The sequence below is a fragment of the Bubalus bubalis genome, chromosome 14, assembly GCF_019923935.1.
Source record: "Bubalus bubalis isolate 160015118507 breed Murrah chromosome 14, NDDB_SH_1, whole genome shotgun sequence".
Taxonomy (NCBI): domain Eukaryota; kingdom Metazoa; phylum Chordata; class Mammalia; order Artiodactyla; family Bovidae; genus Bubalus; species Bubalus bubalis.
The window spans coordinates 67357182-67382201 of record NC_059170.1 but is presented as its reverse complement, the minus strand read 5'-3'; the positions used below and the strand labels follow the sequence as shown (position 1 = coordinate 67382201).

Genomic DNA, 25020 nt, shown 5'->3' with positions numbered 1-25020 from the left:
GTCAGTAGGTGCCCAATATGCTACTGGAGATCAGTGGAGAAATAACTCCAGAAAGAATGAAGGGATGGAGCCAAAGCAAAAACAATACCAAGTTGTGGATGATTTCGCTTAGGATTGGTATATACATCAATCCAATATATGTATATATAGCAGTCCTACTCTCTAGTTTTATACGTATATATCTCCAAATCAGTTTGCTGTACACCAGAAACTAACAAAATATTGTATATCAACTATACTTCAATTTAAAGAAAGAAATATATATTTAAGGCAAAACAAAAAGAGAGAGAGGAAGAGGTAGGGATTTGGGGGGACAGACAGGAAATCTCCATGAAGCAGCAGCATGCAAGCTGTGAATTTCAAGGGCCAGCAACATCTTTAAGGAGCCAGGATGAGAGCAAACCGGCAGATGGGGGCGCAGGTCAGGAAGAATTCAGGCCACAGAAGCAGCAAGGATCCAGTGAAGAGGGAATTTGGGGACAGGAAGGAGGAATGCAGCTGAGAAGACAGGCCTAAGCTTGGCATGTGTGAGCAGGAACCTTTATCGGCAGCAGTCACACCTCACAAACTGGGGCTTCACTCCAACTTGTCTGCTTATTAGCCACAAAAGAACTGAGTCATTATTACAGCAGATCCCCAAGTTCTGTTGCTCTAAGCTTGGTGGTTCAGTCCCACTTGTGAAAACAAAGAAAGGAGACAATTCAATGGCTTCTTAATGAGTAAGTGACTTCATCTTTTTTAAAAAATACAATTATATTTATTTATTTGACTGCGCTAGGTCTTTGTTGCTGCGAGGGCTTTTCTCTAGTTGCAGAGAGCAGGGGCTACTCTCTAGTTTCAGTGCATGAGCTTCTCGTTGCAGCAGCTTCTCTTGTTGTGGAGCACAGTCTCTAGAGTGTTCGGGCTTCAGTGGCTGTGGCACATGGGCTCAGTAGTTATGGCTCCTGGGCTCTAGCGCACAGGCTCAGTAGTTGTAGCACATAGGTTTAGCTGTACCACGGCATGTGGGATCTTCCTGGACCAGGGATCGAACCTGTGTCTCCTGCATTGGCAGGTGGATTCTTTACTACTGAGCCATCAAGGAAGCCCCTGACTTCAGCATCTTGATATGAGCAGCAGGTTCCATTCTGATCGCCCGTGAAAAAATGTGTGGACGAGTGAGCCATATCTCATGAGCCAAGCCAGCGGAGGGGTGGGTCTCAGATGTCTGGGGGGATTTGATGAGCCCCAGGCCTTCCGCTTCCATCCCTCATCCATGGTCTCCTCGCAGTTTGTTTCTTAAGGGAACTGGGTCATCACTTCACAATCTTGAAATGGCTGCCAAGAAGGCTCTGTCCCCACAGGACAGTGTACGCTGCTCCTGGAGGCAAGCCCTGGTGAAATAGAGGCCTTCAGATAGCAAACCGTGCCCAGGAGATAGTGATCAGACCCCAGGGGGTGGTCGGCCCACAGGCTGGCACTGAAATGGCACACAGTCTTGGCATGCATGGATCCTGCAGCTCTAGTTACTAGATACTTTTTTACTTATTTAAAGATGTCCAGGCAATGCCATGCCCACCCTTCACTGGGCCAGAGAACAAATGCTTTATTTTTTAAAATACATTTAAATAGCCTTTTATTCCTCTATTCCAATGCTTATGGCTTCCTTCAACTGTCTGAAAGCTATTTTGCCAAAAATCATAGTGTGTTTTTCTACTACTGTCTTATTGTAATAATTTGTTTTATAGTCGCTTAGTCATGTCTGACTCTTTGTGACCCCATGAACTGTAGCCCACCAGGCTCCTCTGTCCATGGGGATTTTCCAGGCAAAAATACTGGAGTGGGTTGCAATTTCCTCCTCCAGGGGATCTTCCCAACTCAGGGATGGAACCTGTGTCTCCTGCACTGTAGGCAGATTCTTTACCACTGAGCTACCCCTATTGTAAAAACACCCTGCTTTTATAATCACTCTACCTGTTGGGCAGTGTCCTTGAATTTGCAAAGGTCTTTTACTGAAGAAAGCTACAGATGGGGGAGCAGGAACCATATCCTTCTGCAGATTTTCTGGAAGCCTCAGTTTCTTCTTCTGAAAATGGAATATAAAATGTCATCTAGTTAATGAATTGGTATCTGAAAAATATTTCGAGATTGAGGTATAAAAACTGCTATAGGACCAGAGCTGTAGATGTAGCTTAAGCTGCAGAAGTAGTCTTATATGTAACTTGAATATTCTTAATGCACCAGAGGAACTTACAATTTAAGTACATCTTTTAATAAAATGCATTTATGAAAGGAAAAATTATGTGGCCCTCTTAGAAATGTCTCAGACATTTGGAATTTCTTAACAGGACACTTTAATACAATATGAGTCAAAGTGGCTTGTTATCTGTCATGCTCTCTGCTGATAAAATCAGACAACCTTACCAGTATATTGCGTTTGGCTCTAGAGTCAGACCTCAATTGCTTCAACAATTCAATTTATGAATCTAGGCAGGCCTGTTCCTCTTCAGAGTTCATAAGCATATCATCCCAGAAGATGAAGGGAAGGGAAAGCCAATGAAAATTAAATAAGTTAATTTTTCTGTATTTTAGTAAATGTGGGAAATGAGCTGATGGAAGACAAAACTCAAAATCTATCACAGAGATGTTTGTGTTATCAATTACCCCTGCTACTCTCAAACAGCTGTTAGAAAATGGGGATGTCTAGATTCCCTGTTGGGAGTAATTATTCTCCTACTGTAATACAGGTCTTGCAGGGTGGACCATCTGTCCTGCCCAGGTTGGGGTGGGGTGGTCAGTAGGAAGTAGACTGCATCTCCTCTCTGACCAGCTCTGCCCCTCACCTACAGGGTCTTGAGTCTATCTCTGTGACCCTGTCAGCCTGGCTAAGGGATTCCAAATAAAACCAAGGGAAGATGTGATGATGGCCAAAACAATAAAGTCTGGGCACATGAGCCTGTAGCCTTACCTCCTTGTAGCTTCTGTGTTTTTGCCTGAATGAAGACTTTGGTCTGTGTTGGAGGAGATGCTGCTTTAAGTGCATTATCCTTACTCGTGGAATTTCTTTGATTTCTTTGATTTATGAAAGCACAGAATCTTTTCACAGGTCTATAGTAGTACTTTGTACTTAGCATTCAGTAATTGTGGAATGCTTTGGGAAAATGTTTTGCTGCATTCCATCGAAATAATGTATTTTTATGTAGTTCTCAACCTTTAGCTGAAACACAATTTCTATTTTTTGCTATCCCCATAGCCTTCCCGTAGTATTTCCTCAGCTGATTCCACTCAGATGAATATTTAAAAAGATGAGATTTCTATATTTCTGATGAGATTTCCACATTTCTAATGTCTATGACTATTCCTGAAACTCTTATTTAAAAAGTTTATATTTTCCCCCAACAGTAATTTAATAACCTTGAAAATAGTCAACAGTATGAGCACAAATCCCTTAATTGGCATTATAGAGAGAAAATACATGGAAAAAGTACTGCTGTACCCAGTCAACACAGACTCAGGAACAGCAGCTCTGGTGAAAAGCAGAGAGCAGTGGGTTAGAATGGCCACTTAGGCACTTACTACTCGAATGAGATCGAACAAAGTCAGCAAACACATCTGAGCCTCAGTTTCCTCAGAATGGGAATAACCACACTTTCTAAAAGAGATTAAATGTGAGCGAATGAGTTTTGTTAACCATGAAATGGTATAAGGATGTAAGGGTTATTATTATTTACACTCCTGAAATGTGAACAAGAGAGGCTCCAGACCAGTTTGGTTTTTTTTGGGGGGGGGTCATGCCACACGGCTTGCAGGATCTTAGTTCCCTGGGTCCCCTGGTAGTGGAAACTCAGAGTTCTAACCACTGAACCACCAAGGAATTCCCTCCAGGTCTTTTAAAGTGCTTAAGAAAGAAGGTCAGGATCTGAGAGATGATGAGCCCAAAAGACAAGGGCCAAACATTTGGCATGATAAACACACGTTGCTGGTCCTATGAGGATGCTAGCTTGTATGAAGAACAGACACTTCATGCCCCAGGTCAATTCTTGTTCATGAAGATTCTATAATCTAAGCATCTCCCTGGCCTCCAACTTCCTGAGGTCACTGTTTCACTCAATATCAAAATGAAATGCAGTCACAACAGCTGAATCTAGAACATTCTTGTCTTTTTCTCTAAAATATCTGAGAGCACAGGGGTTTTCCTTCTGCACACCGTCACCGACTTTCCTGCTGTCCTCTGACACCACTACTCCCAGCCCCGCTTTAGCCACCCTTGCTGTCCTGAAATCATGGACTGTGACCCCTTCTGTTCCCCTAAAGCACTGCCGATGTTCCACAGCTTGGGAGCAGCAGAGAGAATTACCACACAATGTGCAAACACTTCAAATTCAATGTTGGGTGTCGCTGCCCTGAGTTCCATCACCTCCCACATAGAGAATGTCTACATACACGTCTCTCCACATCTCCCTGGTTTTCTCCCATGTTTCTAGCTAGCCCTCCCCAATCCCATTCCTCTAGACTCTTCCATTTCTTTCTTCAGGACCTCTACTCCCTTCATGAGATACCAGTGAATTACTCCTGTTTCTGTATCATGCAGAATGATTTAACTTTTTTTTTTGGTCTATACTTCTCCCAACTCAAGCATCCTAAGGAGAGAGCCTCACCTTTCACAACCTAGTGAATGAATTTAAGTTTAATGAGATGCCCGACAGACAACTCAAAACATGACTCCTGACTACACAGAGAAGATACCAGCTTGTTCAACAAAGTGGATAATGCCCAGAGGTAGAGACTGTTCAGGTCATGGTCTCAGAAGTCATGTTTTTAAGGCCAGGGTGATGAATGTCTTTGCCCAAGGAGAACAGAGTGAACTCTGCTACAGACTCAACTCTGGGAAAAAATACTTCTATTTAATGGATGGTCCAAGCTGCTAGATGCCTGTAAGCTGGGATAAAAGCTCTGAAAAGACAGCTTCCAAACAGTCATGGCAACAGAATCTGGACAGCCAGGGTTTAGGAAGCCAATGGAGGTGAAATGGAAAAGGCAGTAAATATGTGTGGGCTGCTGCATTCTTACATGAATCATTGTCAAAGCTAGTAAGCATTTTAAGAAAAAGAACTGTATGCCTGTAACAGGTTTACAGAAGAGTCTCACCTCGTGAGGGTGTGAGCATGGAATGGTTCCATTGCTGTCAGCCCCCGCCCCCGGCTGCTCTCCGCTGAGTTCCCGTTTCCCAGAGTAGCAGGACACCAGTGATCAGACTGGCCAGATTTTAAAAGTTTCCTAATGTTTTTGATTATTAGACCAGTCTCATTTTTGTATTTAAGATTCAATTCTAATTATTAAACAATGGGGACAACAAAGAAAATAGCAGGTGTTGATGAAGATGTGGAGAAACTGGAACCTCAGACAGGCATCGCTGGTCAGAATCTACAGTGGTGCAGACACTGTGCAAGACAGCGTAGTGGCTCCTGGAAAAAGTAAACATGCACACACCACGCCACTCAGAAATTCCACTCCTGGGTGTACACCCCGAACCATTGAAAGCAGGAGAGTTTTGTGCACCCAAGTTCACGGCAGCATTATTCACAATAGCCAAAATGTGAAAACAATCTAAGCGTCCATCCACGGAAGTGAAGTGAAAGCTTTCAGTCGTGTCCGACTCTTTGCGACCCCAGGGACTGTGGCCTGCCAGGCTCCTCTATGCATGGGATTTTCCAGGCAAGAATACTAGAGTGGGTTGCCATTCCCTTCTCCAGGGGATCTTCCCGACCCAGGGATCAAACCCAGGTCTCCCGCATTGCAGATGGATTCTTTACCATCTGAGTCACTAGGGAAGTCCCTAGAAGAATGTCCCACAGAAGGATGGATTTAAAAAAAGTGTAGTCTATACATAAAGTGGGGCTTCTCAGGTGTCAACAGTGGTAAAGTATTCTCCTGCCAATGCTGGAGACTCAGGTTTGATCCCTGAGTCAGGAAGATGCCCTGGAGAAGGAAATGGCACTCAAGCAATCTTGCCTGGGAAATTCCACGGACAGAGGAGCCTGGCGAGCTTCAGCCCATAGCGTCGAAAAGAGTCAGACACATACATACAATGGATTATTACTGAACTAAAAAGGAAGGAAATTCTAATTCATGCTATGACATGGATGAACTTGAAAATGTGCTAAGTGAAAGAAGCCAGACACGAAAAGACAGGTACTGTGTGATTTCATTTATGTGAGGTCCCTAGAGTCATCAAAATCATAGAGGCAGCAAGCAGAGTGTCGGGTGCCTGGGGTGCGGGCTGGGGAATGAGAGTGAAAGATTAATGGGGACAGAGGTTCCATCTGGGATGATGGAAAAGTCCTGCGGACGGATAAAGGTGATGGTTGCACAGCATTGTGCGTGTACTTAATGGCACTGAACTGTACACTTAAAATGGTCAAAACGGTAAATTTTATGTATGTTTTACCACAATGTTTAAAAAAATTTTTTAAAAGATTCAGTCCTAGGCATTCCATCTGAAATTCAATTGCTGGCCCATTGCCCCCTTCCCCCACCAGCAGCTTGCTGGTTCTGCCTCTTGGGTAACATGCATTCTCTCTTATGGAGCCCCAGGAACTGAGGGGTTCCCTTCATACACCTGGACGGATTTGAAGAGTGAGGTGGTTAGAGCTCCCCATCTTCCCTCCGGCCTACTGTTCTTGCAGCCCTTCAACCCCGATGGAAGGGACCACCCTGAAATCCCCACCCGGGCAGGTAACAAGCCTCTCAAGGCTGCTCCCATACTTCAGAGGAGAGGACGCACTGTGCCTTGATCCTGGGCTCCTAAGATGTTTGCTGAGACCTTCTTACCCTGCTAAGCGTCTTGTGACCTGCGACAGCTACAGGGTCACCCTAGCAAGAGTCCAGTTTCCCTGTTTTGCTGTACGCCAGTCTTTACAAGTGATTGTCTTAAGACTCTCCCCAGACTTGGCTTTGGGGATCAAAGTTACCTCATCCCGCATCCTTTCTGTGCAGGCAGAATTCTAAACTGGCCCCCAAGATTCCAGCCTCTTGAAGCATGAGTAGAGTCTGTAGATATGCTGGGGTGTCACCTCTGTGATTATGCCACATTTTATGGCAAAAGGGATTCTGTGGATGTAAATTCCCTCATCAGTTGACTTGGAGAGGATTAGAAAGGAGATGATCTGGGAAGGACAGAAAGGGAATATATTCCACCCCCGCCTCCAGTCCCCTACGGGGGACAGGGACCAGCTTCCCACTGTGAATACTAACTGCATCTCCACAAAGCTTAGGACCCGCACGCCTCTTGGATTGGAAATGGGGTTGAGGGTGTGGATGTCAGAAGGGCCAGTTCAGAAGCGTCAACTGTCGGTAAGTCCTGAGGCGGGGCTTAGTTCCTAGTGACTTCTTCAACTGGGAGTGTAAGAGATAATAAGTATTTTGGCTCTCGGGGCAATTTTAGGACAACAGGGGGGAAAATCTCACATTTTATCATACAGTGAATGGGCACATCTTTTCCTATTGTGACTCTCTGTAGAGAGAATACTTTAAATCCTATTTAACAATCTAGAAATTGAAGTAAAGTATTTTTAAGCTTATCAAAGAATTGCCAGTTTGATTTTCCCCATCCTTTCCTCCACCAATATTGCCACTTGGGAATACAATTGAGACCCAGTGTCTGAGCGCCTGGTCACATCCAGATGATCCTGAAGGAATTGAGTTATTGAGTCTGTAAAGCTGGAGACAGACCTGGACTCCACTGTGCGACTAAGAGGTCAATGACCCTCCTTGGTGATTCCTCTCATTCTCTGACTGTAACACTAGGCGCATCTTGCTCCCTTGAAATCAGAGAATCAACATCCTTAAGGGTCACTTCAAAGAAGAAGTTATGGCTTGGTCACAGTGGAATTGTATAAAAACATGTCAGCCCTCAAACTTAGAAACTGGGTGCAACGAAATCCTTTCACTGAAATTGTTTTAGGAGAATTCAACTTAGCAGAAGGTAACACAAGCTACAAATGTTAAGTATTCCATGCACTGCACTCATATCTCCTTCCAAATGTCCCTGACACAGACAGGACTGGGTCTCACTGGGTCCTGGCTCAGAGACCCACCCGAGGCCAGTTTCAGCCACATTCAAATCTCCTGAGAATAAGGCTCACTCCAAAAGCATTCCTGAGGAGTGGAGGCGTTAGGGAAGATGGAGAGGATTAAAAGACACTGCACAGGAGACTTCTATAAGGCTCTCTATCCCCCAGCTCCCCAGCCACCCACGGGTTCCTGGAGTCATTTCCAAAATCCTGTTGGTTTTGCATACTCCATCTGCAAACCGAAAGGTAGCTAGATAACAGGAGAAGCAAACAAAGTTGTTTGGCCAAATTTAGACCAACCATGAGTCCTCAGGCTTATCTGTGGGGGGGGGGGGGGGGATGCCATTCACCTTACCGTTGTTTTATTTACAGAATCACTCCTACTCTATTTGGGGATTAATAGACAGATGGTGACCAACTAGTTTATCATTGGAATCTCGTCTGTATCCCCCAAACCCTCCTGGATCATAAATTTTCCTTGGACAGGGAACTCATCCATACTGCTCACTGTTGCACCTCCTTCATAACACTTGGCACATACGAAACCACAAATTATTTTTGGATGAAGAATGAATGGGCTCCATACATCCTCTCTTCCTGTTTGGACCTCGGTCACTTGGCGGGTCCTGAAGCTCGAATGAATGGTACTTCTTCACCATGAATCTTTTTAGAACCTTGCTTCTCTTTCAGACTCTTTTTGAATTTAGATGTGATTTATTTACCATTTTCTTCCATATTTGTTTCTTCCACATGCATTTCTCCTTCAGAATATCGACCTGGAAAACGAACAAGGTAGCACATGATCTATTTGCTTTCAGGAAGTATGGGACCACTTTATTATCATCTTTTAAAGTTTTTCTTGAAATCATCACCAAAAGCCCTCCAGGTTGTAATTTCCTCATTGGTAGAATAGTTTCTTTTTATAAATCAAGAAATTTCACTAGCAAGTCATCCTTGAAGTACATCAATCTCCTTCTATTCCTTCCTTCTATCATCTACCAAATATTTACTGACTGACTGATATAAGCCAGGCTCTGTGCTATGCACATTGGCATTTATTGTCTCAAAAAGATGTGTATGCCTATATTGATTTATAAAAGTCATGTAGAACCAGAACAGGAAATTTGGGACATATACGATACTAAAAATAAGAATGACATGATCACCACCAGAAAGAATGTCATCCTTTTGATATATTCACTCAGTTTTTTAATATATACATGCACTTTCCATAGCTGAAACAGTAATTTACACACAATTTTGTAAAGTTCTTTTTTCCCCTTTAGGTATTTTCTTGTGTTCATGAAAAATACTTCATTTTTAAGAGCTGTATAGTTTAATAGTTTACTTAAGGAGCATGTGTGCATACTCGCAAAGAGTCAGACACGACTGAGACTTTCCCCTAATTTTCGACTTTTATGGTTATTTATAATTTTTTGACATTATGAAAAAGGAGACAGTGCACAAATTTTTGCACTCATCTCTGATTATTTCTATAGAATTCCTAGATATGGAATTACAAGGCCGGAGTATACAAATATTTTTCCAGTAAAGTTATATCAACTTATGTCCAACCAATAGTATATAAAACTTTCCATTTCATTGCACTCCTGCCAGTACCAAATATTAGACTTAAATTTTTTTCTAATATAATAGATGTGAATATTGCTTACTATTTTAATTTTAAATTACTGGATAATCCAAGCACTTTAAAATATAATTACATGGGAATTCCCTGGTGGTCTAGTGTCTAAGACTCCATGCCCTTATTGCTGAGGGCACAACTGTGATCCCTGTTTGGTTTACTAAGATCCCACAAGCCTCATGGTGTGGCCAAGATAAATAAATAAATTTGAAAATTAAAAATATATAATGACATACACACTAATCATTTTTATTTCCTCTTTAAGAAAATTTTTCCATTTAGTTATTAGAGTTTTCTTATCAATGTGTGTGTGCTCTTGTATTGAGGATGAAATGAATTGCCAGATTTGTTTTCTATAGTTTTGTAAGTTTTTTTCTTTTCAAATTTTGCTTACAATATTTTTAGTTAGTTATCAGAATTTTAAAACTCTCATGTAATGTAGTCTACTGATCATTTCCTTTATGATTTTTTTATTTCTTTTATTCCCTCATCTTGAGGTTATGTAAATATTTTCCTAAATTTCCTAGTTTTAAAGTTCTTTACTGTAGCTGAAATTTCTTTTAACACATAATGAAAGGTATGAGCTCAACTTGATTTTTTTTCAAATTACTAGTTTTCTTAAGTCCATTTATTGAGAATCTGTCCCTTTTTTATGTATTTTAGATGACTCCATCACATATTAAAATCTACAGTATATTGACTTTTTTACTATCTTGACCCAGTGTCTTTTTCTGGGTTATCTACTCCATTTTATTATCTATATCGTTCAATATATATTAACATTCTATTTCTATATGCTAACATTCACTTTATTATTTATACTATGTTTAACTAACAAGTGGGGAAATTTCCTGTATTTTTCTTCACTTTCATTATTTTCTTAACATTTTTCATCTGCTACTTGTTAAAGTAAACTTTAATTTTGTTTTAGCCTCCTAAAGTAGGTTTAATAGCTTCATCATACAAGTAAGAAACTGAGTCTCAAAAGGAATATATAGTTCAAGTTTACACATATTCTAAATGGAAGAGGCATAAATCAAAAATATGTCTTTTGAAGAATTCCCTGGAGGTCCAGTTGTTAGGATTTGGTGTTCCCACTGCCAGGCCCGAGTTCAATCCTGGTAGGAGAAATATGATCCTTGCAAGCTGCACAGTGCGGCCAAAAAAAGAAAAAAAAGGAGAGGGAGAGAGAGGGAGAATCATGTCTTTTGATATTTCCCCTTTTAGCTCTAAAATACTATAATTTTTTAGTAAAGAAAACTCTTGAAATTTATTTTCTGTTCTTTCCCATTTCCTGTCTACCTCCCTCTAGTGGTCATTACAGATATTGCAGTTTCTCAAGCCAATTCACACAGTACTTATTTTAATACAAGAAAAATCATTAGCTTACATTTTAAAAGTTTACTTAAAAGTTTTTAACTTACACAAAGGTAATAAGAATAATTGTCTAATATTTGGGGCTGTGTATCACTGGTATTTTCTTGGCAAAGACCAGCCTCAAAAGAATTCAGTAAAAAGTCAAGTGAACAGAAAGCAAAGTTTTGTCAGTATCATGGACTTTAAAGTAGTAAAAATTGCAGGTCCACAACCCTCCAGATGTTTCTTTGCTCTTTTCTCCATTGATGTTACCTAAGTACTTTTAAATAAAAAAAAAAAGTACTTTTAAGAAGAGCAATCTTTAAATTCCCCCTCTAACCTATTTTTTGCTTTCTTACTTCACTTTGTATCCTTTCTCACCATTTAACGCCTTTGGGTATGTTCAGTTGGCCCAGAGGTATGTGGACAGGGGTGCAGAAGACCCAGGTACTCACACTGGGCCCTGGCCAGTTCTGCACCAGCCCCAAAGAAGGGCAGCCTGCTTGAAATTCCCACAAGGCTCCAGTTCCAGTTAGCAGGGCTGGCTTCATCCCCTACTGCCTTGGTTGAAACCTCAGTCTCATTTCTCCCTTTCCATTTCTCCCATTTTCATTTCTTGTTCCCTTCCCACCTTTATTTGTTTGCCTTTTTCTTTTCCCTTTCTTCCTTCCTAATCCCATCATCCTTCAATTTCTTCCTCCTTCTATTTCCTCTTCACCTGGAAGAAGATACCATGTAAAATTTAATTTGTACGCACAACATAATGTGTACTTTATAATAACTAAGTTAAGCATATGCATATGCATCATAAAAGTTTAACCAAGCCAAGAAAAACAACAACCAGTAAAGAGGAAAACAAAAATTCTGGGAAGCACTAATGATAATGTCTTTTTAAAATCTGAATTTATGAAAGATAGAGGTTGCCTATATTACCTCCCACCCGTGGCTATTTAATTTTTTTTTTTTTTACTAAGCCAATTCATGATAAATACACTAATGTTTAACAATATGGTACAAAAGAGGACATAAAAAGAACATGGACAGAAAGCTTAGGTGCATTATTTAAGGAGGATTAAGGACTTAAGTCTCTTCTGGATTTGGTTCAGAAAGAGGGGGGGTAATAATACTTGCCTAATTAAGTAGTGAGTGGGGTAGATTAAAGTGTTTGTAAACATTAATTAAAGATGCAGGGAGTTAGATGAGGCCAATGTGTTATTAGTGAAAAAGTTTTCTTCCCTTTAATCAGATGCCTCCTCCTGGGAAGGGCAAAGAAATGATATCAGGAATTAAGGCTCAGCCCTAAGTGTCGCCAGCGACTCAGTCATCCTTTGCCATCAACCACTTCCTTCCTTAGCTTTCTGTAAAATGGGGATAAGCACAAAGCACTCTGCAATATGAGTTTTTATCATATCTGCCATTTGAGTATATATCAAACCCTGCAATTAATAAAACCCCACAACTCTTGCTTTCTCCCTTCTAACAGAGTTGTCCCACCCCATTAACTTCCACCAACATTAATTTCACTTCCACCAACTTACAAAAGCTTTCCACACCAGCTAATTACCTCAGTGGACACTTCCACGGTGATAAAGGAGAAACGGCACCGAGCAATAGGGTCAAAACCTCTTGGACGCGTTTCTTCGCCCCTCTGAACCTCCGTTTTCCTCCTCTGTAAAATGGGGATGAGAAATCAGGCAGCTGTTCTAAGGATTTAATGAAATTATGTGTGTCTATTAAAAGCCTTGTCGGAGGCTAATAAGAATTTGATTCGTGATATTTATTATCGCTAAATATAAAATAACCTCTTAAAGCTGACTATAGGAGGAGGAAAAAAATGTTCCGTTTCATTCAGACTTTCAAATGCAAATCCCTATGATCCCTCTGTGTAATTCAGAGATGGGGCTGGGGATTCACTCAGATCGGACCAATTCAAACCTGGCACCGACACCAACGACCTCAGCTGCCTGGCAGCACCGGCGCGGGGACTGGTCCCTTTAAATGTCCCGGGCACGCGCCCTGTGAGTTTGGAGAGCGGGACAGCCAAGACCCGGGTGGGAGCGCGTACGAGCACGCGTGGCGGCGCGGCGCACAGCGCGCAGCCGGGTGTGCGCGGAAGCGAGCGCCCTGCCGGGAGCGCGCGGCAGAGGGCGCGCATGAGCGCGCGCGCGGCGGGACGGCCCGGGATGGTCCGCGAGGTGCGCGCGAGCAGAAGGGCGAGCGGGTGGCGCGGGCCCTCGGCTCCCGGTCCGCCGTCAGGGTGGGCTCCTGCGGTCTCCGGGGAGGGCGCTCCTGCCAGGTGAGTGCGGACTTCTTTATCCGGGACAGGGTGGGAGAGCGGGAGGGCGCCCTGGCAGCGGATCCCTTCGCCCCGCACGACGGTGAACTCGGCGGCGTTTGGAGCCGATCGCTGGAAGTCGGGGTTCGGGTGGGGCCCCAAGGGGAAGGGCGACCCCCTTTCCTAGTGAGCCAGCGGCTTGCTCTTCCCGCGGGTCGCTGCCGGTGCGGTCCTGGCAGGGATCTCTTTTAAAGCGCGTTCTTCAGTTCTTTCGCATCTCGTCCCTTGGAAGTTTGGAAAGACTCTGGCGCCATCCGAGGGGCTGTCGTCGGCCCGGTGGCCTCTCACCCAGGAAACTCGGGACCTCCCTCGGGATCCCGGGAGTAGGCGTGCGCCCGGCTCGGGGTCGGTGGGGAGGACGCGTGGCTTTCTGACTCCGAGGCTATCCTGGCGGGGGGGAGGCGCACGGTGGTCAATGGCACGTTTCTTGCTTTGCTCGCAGAGCGGTCCGGGGTTGTCCCAACACTCCTGCCCTGGCCCCACTGCCCTCCTCGGAGGAGCCGCAGCGGCTGTGCAACTCCCGGGCACTGTGTCCCTTCCGCCACAGGCAGGAGGGCAAGAGTCTCCTATTGGCAGGAGGTGGCCGAAGCCACCTGTTAAACTTGGGTCCCGCGCAAAGTGACCAGTGGATTTCCGTCCCCACCCCCGCTCCGCAGCCCCTGACCCCCAACAGGTAACTGAGTCACGCGGGAAACGTGTAGGAACTGCCCCTGAGCTGGGGCGCGAGGGATTAAAAAAGAGAAGACTTTGTGGCTGATGTGGTGCAATTTAACAAAAGGCAATAAAACAGACTCCAGTATTTCTCCAAGGCTTTGAAAGTTTCCCAGTATTGTTTTACGGAGTCTAAATTTAAGCTTCTAGCTTTTTTTTTTTTTTTTTTTTTTTTAAACCGCAGGAACTAACCTCAGAAAACATTTAACTCTTTGCCAGGACCCACTTGGTGCAAAACGAACACTCACAGGAAAGGAAAATGATTTTGTGCCTTTCCCCCTGCTAAATACAGTAGAACATTCAGGTCTGTTGCTGCAGACTGTAGGAAGAAGGTTCCTCTGGCTCTAATTTTCATTGAGAACTACTTTTTTTTTTAATCTGTATTTCTGGAAGTTATAGAAACACCAAATCAGATATAAATGTAAGGTCACAGGAGAACCTAAGTTTATTAAAGATGCTTTTCTTTAAGCACTACATTCTTACTGCTCTAGCATGTTGAAAAAAGTCTGCCCTCAAAGCTCAGTGTCTGAATGTTAGATTGTTTTTCTAGGTGGAGGAGGTATTTTGGTTTATGAGACCAATGTGGAAATACAAACAAATGCTCTATTTATTTGGGATTGGGTGGGAAGGGTGGAAGTTGTCAAAAATCTCTCTTGCCAAACTTGACAGTATATGTATGGAATCTTGTGTATTTTCTTGCTCAGACCTGTAATGGCCATTTTTAAGGGACTGGGTATATGCCTTGGTAACAGCACTACAGAGGTTTTTTTACATTTGGGAGTTGGTGATGGACAGGGAGGCCTGGCGTGCTGCGATTCATGGGGTCGCAAAGAGTCAGACACGACTGAGCGACTGAATTGAACTGAACTGAAGATATTGGATGCTGATAATTAAAAAGTAACACATTTTCTCTTTTAGTAGAAATCAGAAAGCCAAAATCAGATTATTTAGAGAAGTCTGGAAAGAAGAAAGATGATTTTAAGAAAATATGAGGGCATTTGGCTCCATGTTGACTCTCTTTGAGGCGGTGGGCAGGATTTGCCTGTTTTAGTGCAGGCCCTGGGCATTCATGGGGCTTCCCTGGTGGCTCAGAGGGTAAAGAATCTCTGCCTGCAATGAGGGAGACCCGGGTTCGATCCCTGGGTTGGGAAGATACCCTGGAGAAGCGAATGGCTGCCCACTCCAGTATTCTTGCCTGGGAAACCCCATGGACAGAGGAGCCTGGCAGGCCACAGTCCATAGAGTCTCAGAGTCACAACTGAGTGAATAACACATTGGGTGATCATAAATTAATTCAGCAATATTTGCAAGCTTGTCTGACCACTTCCAATGTGCTGAGCGCTGAACTAGTCATGGGACACACCAGCACACCTAGATAACAGCCACTCGACCCGAACTGATTAAACCAGATCAAGTAAAGCCTTCATTGGGAGCTGAAGCTACACCTGGCCCTGGTTCCAAAGCTCTCAGACACCTTAGGAGCCTGTGGTTGGCACCCTCTGCTGATTGTCAAGATCATCTCAAATAACTCCAAGAGATAGAGCTGAGCCTTGAAGCCTGGGGGAGAGAGGGGAAAGGCTTGGGTGGAGCAGAGCTGAGAACAGCGCATCCTCTGGAACAAAAGTTCAAGTACATCTTACCCACTCGGCTGCCAGTGGTACCGGGACATCCTAGGAGCATCCCAGAACCTGCGCCTTCGCTGGTAGAGGGCGGCTTTTCCTTTCAGTTTCCACTGCCCTCTCTGTGGCAGTGTTGGTGGCTTCACCGCTTCCTGCATGTTCTCAGGACTACGGGCTGGGCAGCTCTACCCCTGGGGCCCTGCAGCCTTCCTCGCTTGAATCTGAGTGGGTTCCGCTTCTGTTCACGTTAGTACAGTGGCGTCAGGACCGTGCAGTCCCCATAGCAGCCTCTGTAGAGAACCACCCTGAAGCTCCACTTCTCAGCAATGCTATTGTCCCCCTCTCAAACCTGCAGCATTAATCTTGAATCGTGTTTTGAGGAAGTAGGTGCTAGGTTTATAATCCATGCAGTCTGGATCCAAGGTAAAGAAATGTGTAGGGCAGAACATGCTGCCTTACTGAATAGAGATGTGATTGTTCCATACAAACTTGTATCTTCAGACTGGATGTTTCCAAATACCTACCACTCAAGACTTGGTTCTCTCTCTCTCTTTGATAGTGAAAACCATAGAACAGTGAATTTATCATTTTAGAGTGTACAGATCAATGACATTAAGTACATTCACACTATATGTGTTTGAGAAACATGTTTTCTTTCATTTTGTTCTGTAGAGGTCTACAGATATCCATTCAATGAACTTTATTGAAATCCTATTTTTTTGTTGTTGCTTGTTTCTTAGTTATATGTCTCTCTTCATATTAGTTAATACCTACAGTTGTAATGACGGAATGCTGTGCTGTGTGCTGTGCTCAGTCACGTCTGACTCTGTGACCCCATGAACTGGAGCCCGCCAAGCTTCTCTGGCCATGGAATTTTCCAAACAAGAATACTGGAGCAGGTTGCCATTTCCTACTCCAGTAAATGAACTTTATTAATTTCATCATTTCTCTCTAACTTTGTGTGTGCTTAACATGTCAATCGTTGAGAGAGGTGTATTGAAAGATCCCACTGTAATGGGGTCTTTGTTGATAGCTCCTTATATTTGAGCTAAAAATATTCTGAGACTATATGTACATACAACTTTCTATTTTAATTTCTAACTAGGCATCTGTACATTTATATGTTAGACTTACACTGTCTAATAGGAATTGAATTTTTATTATCACGTAGTTACTTTTATCACTAGTGACGATTTTTGCCCTAAAGTCTATTTTGTCTGATGTGATATAGAAAGAAAGAAAGTGAAGTCGCTTAGTTGTGTCCGACTCTTTGTGACTCTGAGGACTATAGCCCTCCAGGCTCCTCTGTCCATGGAATTTTCCAGGCAAGAATACTGGCGTGGGTTGCCATTTCCTACTCCAGGGGATCTTCCCCACCCAGGGATCGAACCTGGGTCTCTTGCGTCTTCTGCAATGACGGGCAGATTCTATATTGCAGTATACTTGACATTCAATAAACTGGAGCACATCCACAGTGTTTTGCAGCCATCACCACTATCCAGTTCCAGAACTTTGTCATCACCGCAGAAGGAAAATCCATACCCGTTAAGCAGTCAGTCTCTACTTCCTCCCCTGTTCCAGCCCCTGGAAGCCCCTAACCTGTTTCTGCCTCTGTGGATTTGCCTTTTGGGATATTTCATACCAGTTGACTTATACAATGTATATCTGGCTTCTTTTACTTACAGTGCTCTCAGGATTCATCCATTTGTAGCATGAATCATTACTTCATTCCTTTTTGTGGCTGAGTAATATTCCCCTGAATGGATATATCATAGTTTACTTATTCATTATCAGCGTATGGACATTTGGGTAGTTTCCACCTTTTGCTTTGTGAGTAGTAAAGTTACAAGGAACTTCCAAACTGTTTTCCACGGTAGCTGCACCATTTAACATTCCCGCTAGCAATGTTTGAGGATTCCAGTTTCTCCACATGCTCACCAACACTTGTTGTTTTCTGTGTTTTTGTTTTTACTGCCACCCCAGTGGTCATGAAGTGGTGTCTCTTTGTAGTGTTGATTTGCATTTCACTAATGACTAATAATGATGAGCATCTTTTCATGGACTTAGTGACCACTTCGAGATTTTCTTTGGAGAAAACTCTGTTCAAGGACTTGATTCTCTTTTGTATTAACTTTTCTATCACCAGCATCTTTCGAGTGAATAAGAGTAGGGTTTTTTTAATATATATTTATCTATTTATTTATTTGGCTGTGTCAGTCTTAGTTGAAGCATACCGGCTCTCTAGTTGTGGTGCGTGGGCTTAGTTGCCCTGCGGTATATGGGATCTTAGTTCCCTGACCAGGGATCCAACACAAGGTCCCAGAATCGGAAGGCAGATTCCTAACCACTGAACCACCAGGGAAGTCCCAAGAGTACTTACTTTTATAAGACGTGGTTTGTATAGTATGTTCCTTCTCAAACCCTCAAACCCTCATTCTGTTGTTTGGCTTCTTTTTCTTTTTTTTTTTTTTTTTTCCGTTTTCTCTTTTTGGCTTCTGCTGCATCTCCCAGAAGCCTAGTTGTCTAGCTGGTACTTTGAAATATTTAACATTCTACCTATTCTAGTTATCTGAAGGCCTGGTCTGTTCATTCAGCAATATTTGTAGGCTGTTGGGGCATCTGCCACGTTCTGGTCACTGAACTGTCCCTGGAGATACAAACCTGCCACTCCTCAGACGCTTCTGTTTTAGATGTTTGCAGATTATATTTTATTTTACTTTCTTTTTTTCATTTGTTCCAAAAACTGTTACAATTAATTTTTATTGGAGTGCAGTTGCTCTACAACATTGCATTAGTTTCTGCTGTAATTTTTTTTTAAATCAATTAATAGAGCCTGGCACCGGGAAAAAGAACAGTACTTAATTCTCTCCACCAAAGGTTTCAGCACCAAATAGCTGTGTAACCGTCGGGTTCACCACTTTACCTTTGTGGACCCCAGTTTCCTGGTCTGTGAGCCTGGGGGGCAGGACTAAGCGACTTCTCTGGTGCTCTCAGACCTTGAAACTGGAGATGATACACTCAGGCTTCACCATAGCTCTCCCCTACAAACCTAATTCTCTGAGTGTCTGTAAAATAGCTCTTTTTGTATAGCTCACTTCAAGGAATTGTCTTGTGTGGAAAGACAAAAGATGGCTCTGTTCTTGTATACTCAACAGGTGAGTTTGGTCAGTTGCTATTTTCCACAATGGCACATTTGGCATTTTCTGTGAAGATCCCCAGGGTTCGAAGTGCTTTCATGAACACTCAAGTTCCTTCTGTGCTGGGCATACCTGGGAATGCAGATAGATGTCAGTGAATACGGTCCCAGCCTTCGAGAAACTTGTGATCTAGTGAGAGTGATACAGGTGTCAAGTGGGAGTCCATCTCAGAGGCCCATGCGTCTTTTGGAAGCAGAGGTCAGAGGTACCGACCTTTCAGGAGGTAGTGTTGGTGCCAGGCCAACAAGGGCAGGACAGTGGGTTGTCCGAATGGTGAGCCATGGCTTTACTCATCGTGCCGAAGAGTTTAGCCTTGAGTTTGGGGGCACGAACCATGGACAGGTCATGAGTGGCCAGGTTCTGCAGTGGAGGAGAGGTTTGTATGTACACTGAGGCAGTAATCTGAAGTTGAGCGGGGTGCCAAGGGTTGAGGAAGGGAGGCTAGAAAGATGAAGGAGATAAGATGGTACAGAGAAGGGGATGTGCTGGAAACGTCTGATGTTGAGCAGAAGTTCTGGTGCAGAAAAAGTCTGAAAAGGCATTCCTCTAGAGTGGAAAGCTAAAGCCTAAATCCAGCTCTCTCTGACCTCGGTTTCCTCATGTGATTTTTCCCCCACACGCATCGAGAACCAGTGAATTTGTTGACTGAGCTCCTGCTGAGCTTCACTTCATCAATCAGGTTATAAAGTGTGCAATGTGAATCTGTTGTGTATTTTTTTCCCTCCCTGTTCATTCTTACTGTGAATGAATGTTGTGATTTCAGAGGTATTGTCTGAGGAGAAACATTTATTAAAAAAAAAAAACACAACAAAACTCATAGTTCCAACCAGGCATGTAAAAGATCATTTTACACCAGGGCTCCCACACAGAACTCTGAGGAGCTAGGAATTGCAGGCTCATTTTCCTTATAAGCCAGAGACCTGTTTTAAATCCCTTCCACACAATTTGCAGGACGAAGAGAGGGAGTAGCGCTGAAACATACACACTACCATATGTAAAATAGACAGCCAGGCAGAATTTGCTGTGTGACGCGGGGAGCTCAGACCCTGCGCTCCGTGACTACCTGGAAGGGTGGGATGGGCCATGGGGTGGGGAGAGGTTCAAGTGGGAGGGGACACGTGTATGCCTATGACTGATTCATGTTGATGTAAGGCTGAAACCAACACAATATTGTAAAGCAATTATCCTCCAATTAAAAATAAGTTAATTAAAAGGAAAAATATTTTAACATCAACGGGTGCTAAAGCCATACTGCAACGAGGACTGCATCTCAAGAACACTTTCCTTTTTTTACAGTGTTAATTGTCAATTCAGATCCAAAATCGTTAGGTTAACCATGGCTATTCAACTGTATTTTTGTTCTCACTGATGGTGTTGTTTTCTTATTTATTTATTTATGGCTCCGCCGGGTCTTCCTTGCTGCCCAGGGTTTTCTCTAGTTGCGGGAAGTGGGGGCTACTCTTCATTGCAGTGCTCGGGTTTCGCATTGCAGTGGCCACTTCTGTTGAGGAGCTCAGGCTCTAGGGCACGTAGGCTTCTGTAGTTGCAGCACAGGGGGTTAGTTGCTCCGCTGCACCAGGGATCCTCCCAGGCCACAGATTGAACTCATGTCTCCTGCATTTCAAGAAGGATTCTTAACCACTGAGCCAACAGGGAAGCCCCAGCTATTTCTGACCTACGTCAGTGATTTGATCCACTAACTGTGGGCCAGACGTCTGACCCTTCCCTTCTCAAGCTCTGGAAGAATGTTGTCCGAGAACTTGAAAATTCACATAAAAATACAGTGTGTTTAAGACTGTATTCCCTAACTAATTCTCATGTCAGTCTTGTTTTCCAAAGCAGTGGGGAACCTGACAGCTTCAGTAGCCAAGAGGCCTTTGTCAAATTTTGAGTAATTTGAGTAATCATCGAATTCCAGTGCTGATTCATTCAAGGTGCCAAGTTTTTTCTCAGAGAGTTTGATAAGCAGTCCTTGAAATGCTGACATAGTATCACCTTGACTGTTCATTAGAGTCCTCCAGTTTTTTCAACAAACATTTGGTTGTCCACATTTCTTTGTTTTATTTCCGTTTTTGTTTGTTTGGTTTTTTTTTAACTGAAGCATTCAGGTGACACGTGGTAAAGAATCTGCCTGCCAAGGCAGGAGACAAAGGAAACAAGGGTTTGATGTCTGCTTCGGGAAGATCCTCTGGAGAAGGAAATGGAAACCCTCTCCAGTATTCTTTCCTGGAGAGTTCCATGGACAGAGGAGCCTGGCGGGCTACAGTCCATGGGGTTACAAAGAGCTGGACATGCCTGAGCACACACACAAATAGTTGATTTACAATATTGTGTTAGTTTCAGGTGGACAACAAAGTGATTCAGTTATATCTACAAACACATATATCTGTTCTTTTTCGGATTCTTGTCCCTTATGTTACTACAAAATATTGAGTATAGTTCCCTGTGCTATACAGCAGGTCCTTGCCAATTCTATTTTATATTTGTTGTTGTTGTTGAGTCACTACAACATGTCAGACTCTTTGCAATCCTATGGACTGTAGCCGGCCAGGCTTCTCTGTCCATGGAATTCTCCAGGCAGGAATACTGGAGTGGGTAGCCATTCCCATCTCCAGAGGATCTTCCCTACCCAGGGACTGAACCCAGGTCTCCTGCTTTGCTTCCCTGATAGCTCAGCTGGTAAAGAATCTGCCTGCAATGCAGGAGACCCCAGTTCAATTCCTGGGTCAGGAAGATCCACTGGAGAAGGGATAGGCTACCCACTCAAGTATTCTTGGGCTTCCCTAGTGGCTCAGCTGGTAAAGAATCTACCTGCAATGTGGGAGACCTGGGTTTGATCTCTGGGTTGGGAAGATCCCCTGGAGAAGAGAAAGGCTACCCACTCTAGTATTCTGGCCTGGAGAATTCCATGGGCTGAATAGTCCATGGAGTCCCAAAGAGTCAGACACAATTGAGCAACTTTCACACACTCCTGTATTGCAGACAGATTTTTTTTACTGCTGAGCCACCAGGGAAGCCTATTTCATATTGGTTATCCCCATTTCTTGAAAAAGTCCTGAAAGCCCCCTATCTTTTCCCCTCTGTTAAAACTGGGGTAGGAGCCTGTGCCCACAGGCCTGGATTTACAGGGAGGGAGTTGAGTGCTTTGTTCCTGGATTGCGGGGGGTGTCCAGGAAGAGTGCGGGCAGGAGGAAGCCTCTGGAGACACAGGCGCAGGGCTTGCAGAGAGGCTGGAGAAGACAGGGTTCAAAGCTGGACGCAGTGGATGGACCCAGCAGGAGGTCCTGCGGGAGTTCTACTCCCCTCCGGTTTGGATTTAAATCTGTTCAACCTGAGATAAGACATGTAAACCAGGTCTTGGCTTCCGGTCTCACCAGGTGTTATAAATACCAGAGCTGGATGAACGTGCTCTCGGTCAGCTTTATTTTTGCTGCGAGGAGGAATGAAAAACTCAGCCAAGAATTTCTTTGAGCTTCTCAGGAGAAAGAAAAAGCATTATAAAGCAATAAGGCATACTTATTATGTCCAAGTAAGAAGTTCTACGTTTTAGCACCGTGGAGTAGCACACAGGGGCTGCTCTGGTAACATTTGCTGAATAAAGAGAAAGCACACAGGCTTGTTTAACCAAAAAAGAACAACTTAAGCTGGGATTTTTCCTTCGATCTTTTTTTTTTAATTTGTCAAACAATCCAGAAATGCAGTAGGCATATGTTTAGTTGCTCAGTCGTGTGCAACTCTTTGTGGCCTCTTGGACTTTCAACTTGCTAGGCTCCTCTGCCCATGGGATTTCCCAGGTAAGAATACTGGAGTGGGTTGCCATTCTCTTCTCCAGGGGATCTTCCCGACCCAGGGATTGAACCCAAGTCTCCAACACTGCAGGTGGATTCTTTCCATTTTAAAAAAATGAGCTAAAAATATCAAAAATTGAAGTGTCTACCTTTGCAGACATTTCATCAGATGAAGCTAGATTTTCCTCCTGTTGATTCTTTTATGGTTGCTTCTTCCTAGGTCATTACTTTTTGTTATTAGTAACGAAACTCAAATCTGGTTAAATTTGTTTTCTGGTGAAGATTTGTGTTGGGAAGATCTGATTTCTGCCTCCTCTGTTCAGTGGTAGTACACTGGGGTGGAAAGACTGCTCCCCTTGGGGCAGGTTAACCAGCCTACCTGGGTGAGGCCTCTGGTGTGAAAGTGTTTGCTTACATGTAGGTGAATCAATTACTTTCATGTGGCGTATGGCCTTAAGTAAATTAATTACTGCCTCCTATAAATAGTTGAAACTATTCACAATTGAGATGATCTGAAACCAACCTTGTTTTTCTACATTTTTCAGTAAGAGCTTTTTTTTTAATTAAAAAAAAAAACAAACTCTAAATGAAAGCATGGAGATTCTTCTGGAGAAGTAAAACTGCCAGGCTTTGAAGTGCTTAATTGTCTTTAATACCCTTGAGTGCTAGTTAAGAGTTTAAGGTCCTAAGTTCTTACAGAGGACATTTTCAGAAGTAAGGAAAATGCCCAACTCAGAGAAAAAGCAAAACCGTAGGAAAAGGATGCTAAACCACTGACCACGTCAACGATTTAAAACTCCAGACAGAAGTAAGCCTCTGCCTGCAGCTCTCCCAGCAACTACCAGTCTCTGCCTGAGATTTTCCTTTGATGTTCTGTGCTAGGATCTAGTCTTACTTTGCTAGTTGGCATAGTGAGTATTTTTTGAGGCGTTCTTTTCTTTTCAAGGCTTTTGTTTTCTTGACATGGAGAAAGAGCCCATACTAAAGAATAGCTGCTGCTGCTGCTAAGTCGCTTCAGTCGTGTCCGACTCTGTGTGACCCCATAGACGGCAGCCCATCAGGCTCCCCCGTCCCTGGGATTCTCCAGGCAAGAACACTGGAGTGGGTTGCCATTTCCTTCTCCAATGCATGAAAGTGAAAGGTGAAAGTGAAGTCACTCAGTTGTGTCCGACTCTTAGTGACCCCATGGACTGCAGCCTACCAGGCTCCTCCATCCATGGGCTTTTCCAGGGAAGAGTACTGGAGTGGGGTGCCATTGCCTTCTCCAAAAGAATAGCTACTGCATATTTATTTTGCTTCCACTGTCTGTTTCTGTGGCAGCCCATTTTGAAATTTCGTGTGGGTCCTGGTCACACCTGTGGATGTACACATGGGTGCATGCATCCTGTAACTTGTCACGTGTTAATATCAGGAAGCATTACTGGCTTAGCATTTCCAGTGTTATTGCTGCCAAGCTTCTATCAGATCATCAGTCATGCTTAAAGTTCTCCCCTCCTGCTTCACATTTGTCCTTGATTGAAATCTCTAGGTTGACTGGGAGTAATTTCTCCTAAATTTCAAGGCTTTGGTCTCTGAATATGACCGAGGAATGAAGGGTGATTACCGCAATGAGGTTAACGTGTCTGAAATGATTCTTACACGTTTAACTTTTCCTTTAGGTCAAAGGTCCATTTTAAGGAAACTCTAATGGTTTTAGAGTTTTAAAATATAAATTCTGTGTTCATATCAGTACTATTTACAATAGCCAAGACATGGAAGCAACCCAGGTACTCATCAGGGAATGCATGCATTAAAAAGATGTGATGTATATACAATATAATATTACTCAGCCACAAAAAAAGAATGAAATACTGCCATTTGCAGCAATGTAGATGGACATAGAGAGTTTTGCCTAGTGAAATAAGACAAATACTATATATTGCTTATACATGGAATCTAAAAAATAATACAAATGCATATAAATACAGAAACAGGCTCACAGACATAGAAAACAAACTTATGGTTATCAAAGGTGGGGGCAGGGACAAATTAGGGGTATGAGATTAAATACATACAAACTATTATAGGATATAGTGTGTAGCACAGGGAATTATAGCCATTATTTTATAATAACCTATATGGAATTCTCCAGGCCAGAATACTGGAGTGGGTAGCCATTCCCTTCTCCAGGCGATCTTCCCAACCCAGGGATTGAACCCAGGTCTCCTGCATTGCAGGCAGATTCTTTACCAGCTGAGCTATCAAGGAAGCCCTTAATAACCTATAATGGAATATAATTTGCACAAAATACTGAATCACTATTCTGTACACCTGAAGCT

At 43.3% G+C, this 25020-nt stretch overlaps 1 protein-coding gene and 1 long non-coding RNA gene across 4 annotated transcripts in view; one reads left to right on the top strand and one right to left on the bottom strand.

Moving 5' to 3' along the window:
* Positions 1 to 1047: 1047 nt before the first annotated feature.
* On the bottom strand, positions 1048 to 13045 carry LOC102410487. 2 transcript variants are annotated; one of them, XR_006544660.2, is made up of 5 exons: positions 12855 to 13045; positions 12617 to 12721; positions 8774 to 8827; positions 1954 to 2065; positions 1048 to 1373 (listed from the first exon to the last, which is right to left on the bottom strand). It is a non-coding gene; the product is annotated as an uncharacterized LOC102410487 (long non-coding RNA). The 2 variants fall into 2 exon arrangements; XR_329244.4 differs by lacking the exon at positions 12855 to 13045 and having other exon boundaries at positions 12617 to 12799.
* Positions 13046 to 13212: 167 nt separating this feature from the next.
* Positions 13213 to 25020, top strand: part of PROSER2 (proline and serine rich 2) — a 40861-nt gene continuing 29053 nt past the window's right edge. The window contains exon 1 of one of the 2 annotated variants that reach the window (XM_006077738.4): positions 13213 to 13348. The gene's annotated coding sequence lies outside the window, so the exon portion shown is untranslated. Of the gene's footprint in view, positions 13349 to 22169; positions 22709 to 25020 lie in introns of those variants that run through there. The other variant, XM_044928239.2, reaches the window with a different exon arrangement.